Source organism: Furipterus horrens, unplaced genomic scaffold, assembly GCF_987537825.1.
Source record: "Furipterus horrens unplaced genomic scaffold, mFurHor1.1.pri manual_scaffold_5, whole genome shotgun sequence".
In the NCBI taxonomy this organism is placed as follows: Eukaryota; Metazoa; Chordata; class Mammalia; order Chiroptera; family Furipteridae; genus Furipterus; species Furipterus horrens.
In genome coordinates this window covers 159,457,269-159,467,116 of record NW_028327175.1, presented here as the reverse complement: position 1 = coordinate 159,467,116, position 9,848 = coordinate 159,457,269, and positions in this window count along the sequence as shown.

Below are 9,848 nucleotides of genomic sequence, written 5' to 3'. Positions count from 1 at the left end.
TACTAATAACTATTGATTTGGGTATTCTCAGTGTGTTGGCTATCTCCCGCTATTACCTTCTAGTGGGTAGAGGCCAGGGGTGCTGCTAAACATCTTCCATTGTGTGAGATAGCCCCACAGCAAAGAAGTATTTGGCCAAAATGTCAATAATACCAAGAAACCTTGCAAACCACTTTCGACATGTTCGGTCAGTAACAGCCCCTCTCCATATGCTGCACTTTTTTTTCCCCGTTTCAGTTGCGTTTTTCCCTTTCTTGAAATAATAAAGCAGAATACGCTGAAAATGTATATCTTCCATCTTCAATATTAAAATGGGTGCACAAAATTTCACCAATTTTGACAGTTTAAAAAAATTTTTTAAGTACATTTTATTGAATATGCTGTTACAGTTGTCCCAATTTCTTTTCCCTTTGCTCCCCTCCACCCAGTACCCCTCTTCCCTCCAGCAACCCCACACACCCATGTCCAAGGGTCATGCATGTAAGTTCTTTGGCTTCACCCTTTCCTATATATATTATTATTAATTCCTCCCTACTTTTTACCTACCGATTATGCTTCTTATCCCTGCACCATTTCCGTTTCTCCGCCTTCCCCTTCCCAGCTGATAACCCTCCAACTGATCCCCATACCTAGGATTCTTTCTATTCTGATTGTTTGCTTAGTTTGTTTTTGTTTTTATTTTTTATTTTTTAGGTTCTGTTATTGATAGTTGTGAGTTTGTTGTCATTTTAATGTTCATAGTTTTGATCCTCTTTTTCTTAAATAAGTCCTTTTAACATTTCATATAATAATGGCTTTACCTTGTCTGGAAAGCACTTCCTCTGCCCCTGCATTCTAAATGATAGCTTTGCTGGGTAGAGTAACCTTGGTTGTAGGTCCTTGCTTTTCATCACATTGAATACTTCTTGCCAGTCCCCTCTTGCCTGCAAAGTTTCTTTTGAGAGATCAGCTGATAGCCTTATAGGAACTACTCTAGGTAACGCTCTGCTTTTCTCTTGCTGCTTTTAAGATTCTTTAACCTTTGGCATTTTAATTACGGTGTGTCTTGGTGTGGTCCTCCTTGGGTCTAGCTTGTTTGGGACTCTCTATGCTTCCTGGACTTGTATGTCTATTTCTTCCACCAAATTTGCTATGTTTTCCTTCATTATTTTTTCAAGTAAGTTTTCCATTTCTTGCTCTTCTTCTTCTCCTTCTGGCCTCCCTATGTTTCAGATGTTGGCACATTTAAAGTCCCAGAGGTTCATAAGCCTCTCCTTTTTTCAATTCTTGTTTCTTCATTTTGTACTGGTTGACTGTTTATTTCTTCCTTATGTTCTAAATCATTCACTTGAACCCATTTCCTTCCCTTCACCATTGGTTTTGTGTAGATTTTCCTTAATTTCACTTAACTTAGCCTTCATTTCTTCCCTTATGTGTTTGCTGTACTTAAGCATACCTGTGTCAAGTCTGTGAGCATCTCTATCACCAGTGTTTTGACCTCTGCATCTGTTAGTTTGGCTGCCTCCTTGTCTGTTGGGTTGGCTATCTCCTTGTTGCTTAATTCTATCACTGGAACCTTGATCTTTTCCCTCTTTTGAGCCATAGTTCTCTGTCTTCTCAACTTGACAGTGTCCTGTGTTTGCCTCTGTGTCTAATGTAGCGCTGTCGCACCTGTTATAAGGGGCGGAGCCTTAGGTATTCAGTACAGGGTGACCCACTTCACCACAATGTGGCGCACTGTATGTGCGGGTGAGGACTGAGAGGGAACAGTGCTGCTTGCTCAGCCCTCGGCCCTTTTCCAGGCACTTCTTCCACTTCCCATATGGGACTGGTGCCCCTCTAGCTGTTGCCCTGGTTGATTCCCAGAATGGGTGGGTTTGCAGACATTCTAGGTGTGAGCTCTCTAAACAGGCTGTGCTGAGAGACTGCCAGTTTCTTCCTCTGCCCCAACCTCCACTGGTTTTCACAGTCAGAAGCAATTAGGCTTTATTTTTCCCAGCGCTGGAACCTTGAGCTACACGGTCTGGTCTCATCCTGGGAGTGATCCCCAGGTGTCTCTCCCAACTTTTGTTAATGTGTGACTGTGCTTTCTTCCAGCTGGCCATAGCAGCTGTTCCCTCCGCCACTGCCATGCCAAGTCCTCTCCACCCCAACTCTGCCCCTCCTACCTGTCTGGATGAGTATTTCTTCTTTATATCTTTGTTGGACTTCCATGCACCTCTATTTTCCCAAACTTCTGGTTGTCTCCAGTTTTGAGGTAGTTGTATTCCTTCTCAGTTGTGAAGGAAGATGCATAATGTCTACCTATGCCTCCATCTTGACCAGAAGTCGTCAGTTTTTTTAAACACACGCTGATAAAAGCTGTCACAATACAGTCTAACAGAATCGTTTCAAACGAAGTTAAAGACAACTAAGCACTACTAGAATCATCTTATGACAAAACTAAATGAACTTTTTGGCCAACCAATATTTTTCTAAAGGACACCTTTAATTTTATAAGAAGTAGGAAAATTAGGTTCACCCATTTATTCAGATATTGAGTGTGTATGATGAGCAAAAAGTATACCAAACAAAAGTCTGAGCTCACAAGAGGCTTAAAATACACCCTGGCCCATCTGGCTCACTTGGGTAAACAAAGGTCATGGGTTCAATTCTTGGTCAGGGGATGGGCCTGGGGTTCAGTCCCCAGACAGGAGGCAGCTGGGAGGTGGCTGGTCAATGTTTCTCTCTCACATCGATGTTTCTTTCCCTCCCTTCCTTAGATTAAAATCCATTGAATTTACATCTTTTAGAAGTGTGGTAAGCACAGTCCTGGAGGTGCACAGCATGCCTTGGCTGCACAGCAAATGGACTTCGCTTTGACTTGGAGATGGTGTCAAGCTAGAGTGGCCAGGAGAGCCTTACTAGAAATTAGCTGGAGTGCAGAAGGAGGGCGGGTGCTGAAGGTGTTCTGTAATATGGATTTAAACTATCCTGGGATAGTCACTGTGAGATTTTAGATAGGGGAGTGACATAAGAATTATGCCCATAGAAGACCCCAAACCTAAAAAAAAGGGTGAATTATACATATTTAATGATGCACATTTTTCTCACTATGTCTTTATCTGGTTTGGAACTTAAAATATGTTACATTGCAATCCAGGCTAGTATAAACCACTGCAGATTTCCTTTATATACTATGTTGAACAGATTCAGCTGAATATAAAAGGAACATAATGAAATATAAGACCACTGACTCACATGGTAATTAGAATTGAGTATTCCAACTGCTTAATCCATACTGAAAGGTTCCAGAATATGTCACTGTGGCACAAAAGTTGAGAAAGTATTTGAGTTCCTGAAATCCCCTATCTGCCTAAAAGCAGAGCATCCCAAAAAGAACTCAATTGTCATAAATCTCAGGGAGCAACTAGGGAATTCAGTACCAGACAAAAGCCAGTATCATACTTAAACAGACTTTGTCACAAAGCTATTAGGTCCACCATCTATGCTCCTAAGAACCCGTATTTTTTCCTAGAAGTCATTTGCTGTTCGCTATGTGTCCTTTCTCCCCCACCAAATTCCCTTACTAAGTTATTTGTAAGTGTCCTTCACCCCCCCTTTCCCCTATCAACGAAATGCTACTTAAGCCCCAAATTCTAACCACCCCTTTAAGTAACAATTTGTGAACTCCCTTAAACTCAATTAAATGTTTTTTCTCTTGCTAATCTGTCAGTTTAATTAGCAGGCTCCCAAACATAGAAGACTAGGGAAAAAGGTTTTCTTCCCCAACAATTCAAAACAAAAATTCTTCACTATTGAGAAAAATAACTATTTCAATGGTTTAAACAATGGTTCTCAACCCTAGGTAGCCTTTTTTCAGTGCTTCTGTCCCAACACCTGAAATTTTGATTTTACTGATCTGGGTAGGACTTGGCATGGTTATTTTCAAAAACTATTAAAATTATTTAAACATACAGCCAGGATTGGGAACCATTAGATATGTGCCCTATAAAGACACATACTTCTTTTCCAGTTCACTTCAGATTAACTGGCCACCTTTTTACTCAATTCACCAAATATTAAACTTAAATTTTTATTTTTCAAACTGGTTAGGCAACAAGGTCCTCAAGCAAAGTGAATAAGCACCCTATTTTTGACGGTGTTATAAAGCACCTAATTAATAGCATTGTATAGCTATTTAACCCCCTGGCTGGTTTGGCTCGGTGGATCGAGCGTCGGCCTGCGAGCTAGGTGTCGCTGGTTCGATCTTCCAGTCAGGGCACACCAGAGAAGGAAAACTCTGACTCCAAAAAACCTCCGCTGCCTTGCGGCATACCTCTTCAGGAGAAAGGCTAAGGAGAAGGGAAACTCTGACTCCAAACCTCCGCTGCCTTGCGGCATACCTCCTCAGTGGAAAGGCTAAGGGAGTAAACCCCGACAGAAAATCCGGAGCCGGAGTCCCTAAGGCAGTTTGACGTTGTAGTCAACACCGGCAACTCCTGCGGCGCACCTGAAGCCAAGCTGTATTGACTCTGTCTTTCCCCTTGGATCCTTCAGCTGCGAAGAGAGGGGGGGTCTGCTGCATGGGCAACAGCTGGCCCTCCATATCTCCCTGCCCAGGCTTTGTAGCTTCACTGGAGAGGACACTCCAGCGTCATCGCAAGATGTCGACTCAACACGGGAGGAGACAGTTACCGGTTATAAGCTCATCCGATTGGCGAAGGAAACGAGCGCCAGGGGTCTCCTCTGACGGTGGGAGAGGTCATCGCACCTCACTGGACAGCTACCGCCCGCCTCAAGCTGGGCAGCCCCCAGCCAATTAGGTGCCGTCTCGCCATGGCTCGCCTGCCCCACTGGGTGCGTGGGGATCAGAGAGGCGTCTCTTGAAAAGTGGGCCACAAAACACTCACACCAGGCAATTCCAAGCAAACAACAAGAAAGAAGCCTCCAGCTCTAAGCCTCGCTAGCTGGAACATCAGGACCATGTGTCCCGGACTTACTGCAGACCTTCCGTGGATCAATGGTGCCAGGAAAACCGCCGTCATCGACAGGGAACTGGCACGACTAAACATCGACATTGCGGCTCTACAGGAGACCCGGTTGGCCGACAACGGAACTATCAGAGAAACCAACTACACCTTCTACTGGCAAGGGAAGTCTCCGGACCAACCAAGACAGCACGGTGTTGGGTTCGCTGTGAAGAACACGCTTGTTAACTCCATAGAGCCACCCACAGGAGGCACAGAGAGATTACTTACCCTCCGATTGTCAACAACTTTCGGCCCAGTCAGCATTCTTAGCGCGTATGCCCCAACCCTCTGCGCCACCACTGAAGAGAAAGAACAGTTCTACCATGCACTGGACGAAGCGTTATCCAAGATCCCCAGAAGTAACACTCTTTATCTCCTTGGAGACTTCAACGCAAGAGTAGGAGCCGACCACATGGCCTGGCCCACCTGCCTCGGAAACTTTGGGAGAGGAAAGATCAATGAGAATGGTCAGCGACTGCTTGAGCTTTTGTGTCACCACGGCCTGTGCGTGACAAACACATTCTTCAAGTGCAAAGAGATCCACCAGGTGTCATAGAGGCACCCCCGCTCCCGCCACTGGCACCAGCTTGACCTCGTCATCACCAGAAGAACGGATATTGGCAGCACCCTCCTCACCCGCAGCTACCACAGTGCAGACTGCGACACGGACCATGCCCTCGTGGTAAGCAAGGTGCGCATAATGCCGAAGAGGTTGCACCACTCCAAGATGAAGGGTCGCCCACGCATCAACACCAGTTGTGCCAGCAACCCAGTTAAGACCCAGCAATTCATCAACAGGATGGAAGATGCACTCGGCGAGGGAATGGCGGCAGATGACATTATCGAATCCAATTGGCCACGTCTCCGCGACGCCATATACAACTCCGCCATTATTGCTTACGGGAAGAAAGAGTGGAAGAACGCTGACTGGTACGAGGCTCACTGGGAAGAAATGGAACCCGTGATCGAGGCTAAGAGGAAGGCCCTACTGGCTTACAAGGCCACGCCCACTCCCAGTACACTTCAAGCTCTACGGGCTGCCAGGAACAAAGTCCAGAAGACCGCCCGCCACTGTGCCAACACCTATTGGCTAAACCTGTGCAGAAGCATCCAGGAAGCCGCCGATATAGGCAACACACGAGGAATGTATGAGGGTATCAAGAAGGCAACAGGCCCAATCCCCTCCAAGATCGCCCCCCTTAAGTCCAAGACAGGTGAGGTCATCACTGACCAGGAACAGCAAATGCGGCGGTGGACCGAGCACTACCTCGAGCTGTATGCAACGAGGAACACCGTAACAGACACTGCTCTTAACGCCATCCCAGACCTACCAGTCATGGAGGAGCTAGACACCCCACCTACTGCGGCAGAGCTCGGCAAAGCCATCGACCGCCTCGCTTGCGGGAAAGCACCAGGAAGCGACGGAATCCCTCCAGAAATCCTAAAGAGCGGGAAACCAGTCCTGCTACAGCCGCTCCACCATCTACTCTGTCTCTGCTGGAAGGAGGGTTACATCCCCCAGGATATGAGAGACGCCAACATTATCACCATGTATAAGAACAAAGGAGACCGCAGTGACTGCAACAACTACCGGGGCATCTCTCTCCTCAGCGTCGTCGGCAAAGTATTCGCCCGGGTCGCTCTTGCCCGCCTGCAGACCCTTGCTTCCCGCGTCTACCCAGAGTCCCAGTGTGGCTTCAGAGCTGGCCGATCAACAGTGGACATGATCTTCTCCCTACGCCAGCTGCAGGAGAAGTGTCACGAGCAGCATAAACCACTCTACCTCGCCTTTATCGACCTCACGAAGGCGTTTGATCTGGTCAGTCGAAGCGGACTCTTCAGCTTGCTACGGAAGATTGGCTGTCCACCACATCTGCTTGCTGTGGTCATGTCCTTTCACGACAACATGCACAGCACGGTGTCCTACAACGGCACAACCTCTGAGGCCTTCCCAGTCAGCAGCGGAGTAAAGCAGGGCTGTGTCCTCGCGCCTACGCTGTTCGGAATCTTCTTCTCCATGCTCCTCCAATACGCCTTTAAGGACTGCAGCGAGGGTGTCTTCATTCACACCAGATCCGATGGCAAGCTCTACAACCTGGCCCGTCTACGAACCAAGACCAAAGTCAAAGAGGTGCTCATCCGTGAGATGCTCTTCGCTGACGACGCAGCCTTGACATCACACTCCGAAGAGGGACTCCAGCAGCTAGTCACTTGCCTTTCCCACGCATGCAAGGAGTTCGGACTAGCCATCAGCCTGACGAAGACGAACGTTATGGCTCAAGGCACGGGGACTCCCCCTTGCATCACCATCGACGGATACACCCTGGAGGTTGTCAACGACTTCACTTACCTCGGGTCCACCATCTCGAGCTCTCTGTCAGTCGACTTGGAGGTCAACCGGAGAATCGCCAGGGCAGCCACAGTTATGGCCAAACTGAACCGGCGAGTGTGGAATAATTCCAGCCTCACTGAGAAAACCAGACTGCGCATCTACCAAGCCTGCGTACTCAGCACTCTCCTCTATGGCAGCGAGACGTGGACCACCTACGCAAGGCACGAAAGGAAACTCAACAGCTTCCACATGAGGTGCCTGCGACGCGTCCTGCATGTCGCCTGGCAGGATAAGGTTCCCAACACCGAGGTGCTGAAGCGAGCCAACATGAGCAGTTTGCATGCAGTTCTTAGTGAGAGACGCCTCAGGTGGCTCGGCCATGTCAAAAGAATGGATGCAGGCCGTATTCCCAAAGACCTCCTCTACGGCGAGCTAGCAGAAGGCCAGAGGATGACAGGGCGCCCAAAACTGCGGTTCAAAGACATCTGCAAAAAGGACATGACACAATGCTCCATCAATCTCAACACATGGGAAGTTCAAGCAGACGACCGCCTAGCCTGGAGGCTCGCGGTCAGGCAGAGGCTGCACGCAACGAGGAGGTGGTCCAGAAAAGATCGAGGCGGAAGCAGCGTCAACAGCAGCAACAACAGCCATCTGCCTTCACCTGTAACAAGTGCGGCAGGGATTTTCACTCCCGAGTCGGACTGCACAGCCATTCTCGGAGACTCTCAAGAAGCTACGCCATCGTCTCTCGAGACGGACGGCTGCCGATGACGATGATGATGATGATAGCTATTTAAAATGGAAACTGACAATATTAATTTTAAAAATTGTCACAATTATAGCTTCCTTAACTGTTGAGCAATCCTGACCTCCATGATAAATCTGACAATAAGAAGAGCTCTGAAAGTAGAATTATTTTTGTGGTAGACAGACAGACATGAGCAGAGCAAGGACAATAGGCCAGGTACAGAAGAGGATCACCAGGGCAGAAAGCCCCAGGTGCCTAGCAACTGGGAAAACAATGACCTCACCCCCTGGGTAACCTTTCCTCCCATGACATATTGCTGGTCATGTGGTTGGACCCTCCCCTGACCTTCCCCTTCCCTGGCATGTCACTAGTCTTACAGTAGACCCACTTGGAGGAGGAATAAGGGGCTAAAGAGTGGTCTCAGGGGACTTCCATGCAGGCCCTTGCAGGACCACTCCCTTAAGCATTAATCCCTAAGGATAACATTTAGACTTCAATTGTGTTTCAGCTCCAGGTCCAGAAAAGCTGTAAAACTAGACAAGCCATGCCACGGTTAACACCAGAACCAGATGCACTGACTAATGTCCCCCTGGCACCAATCAGTACAGACCACAACCCTGAAAGGACACACCTGGAAAGCTGAATATGATGAATATTCTATTGGGATCTTCCCAATAGAATAAATACCCTCAAGATTGAGGTCCTAGTGGGGCTCTCTTAGGCCTTTCCCTATCTTCCCTGGCCCAAGGTGTGTATTTCTTACCTCTCTTTCTCCTAAGATCCAAGAGCCTTTCTTTTGCCTCCGTAACGTGTTTCCTGAGCATCATGGCTCACTTCTATCTCTGTGGCTTTCTAAATAAAAGTTCTTTTATAGTTTTGAGTCTTGGCTCTAAATTCTTAGTCAGAAATGAATTACTGAGTTTGCTGAACCAAGGTCCAGTCTGACTTGAGCAGTCGAACACTGGGTGCTGTTCTTGCTGCCATTTTCGTAATTAAAATAGCAAGCTCTGTGTTTCAAACTTTGTTATTCAATTAGTTGTTTCAATTTTTCCCCCTTTGCCCTCCTCTGCCCAGCCCATCCCCTGTCCCAGTCCCAGTCATTCCCTACACCATTGTCCATGTTCATGGGTGATTCATACATGTTTTTTGTCTAATCCCTTCCTTCTTTCCACCATTATCCCCCTCCTCCCTCTCCTCTGGTCACTGTCAGTCTGTTCCATGTTTCTATGTCTCTGGTTCTATCTTGCTCGTTAGTTTTTGTTCATTAGATTCCTCTTGTGAGATCATGATATTTGTCTTCACCAACTGGCTTATTTCACTTTGCATAATATTCTTGCAAAAGTTGGAGTTCCTTCTTTCTGCTGCATAGTATTCCGTTGTGTAAATGTACCAGTTTTTTGATCCACTCATTTATTGATGGACACTCAGGCTGTTTCCAACACTTGGCTATTATAAATAGTGCTGCTATGAACATAGGAGTACACAGGTCCTTTTGAATTGGTGTTTTAGGATTCTTTGGGTATAATCCTAGCTGCAGAATCGCTGGGTCAACAGGCAGTTTCATTTTTAGTCTGAGGAAATTCCAGTTTTCCACAGGGGCTGCACCAGTCTGCATTCCCACCAACAGTGCACTAGGGTCCCCTTTTCTGTACATCCTCGCCAGCACTTGATGATTAATTAATGACAGCCATTCTGACGGGTATAAGGTTCCATCTCATTGTGGTTTTAATTTGCATCTCTGATGATTAGTGATGTTAAGCATCTTCTTATATGT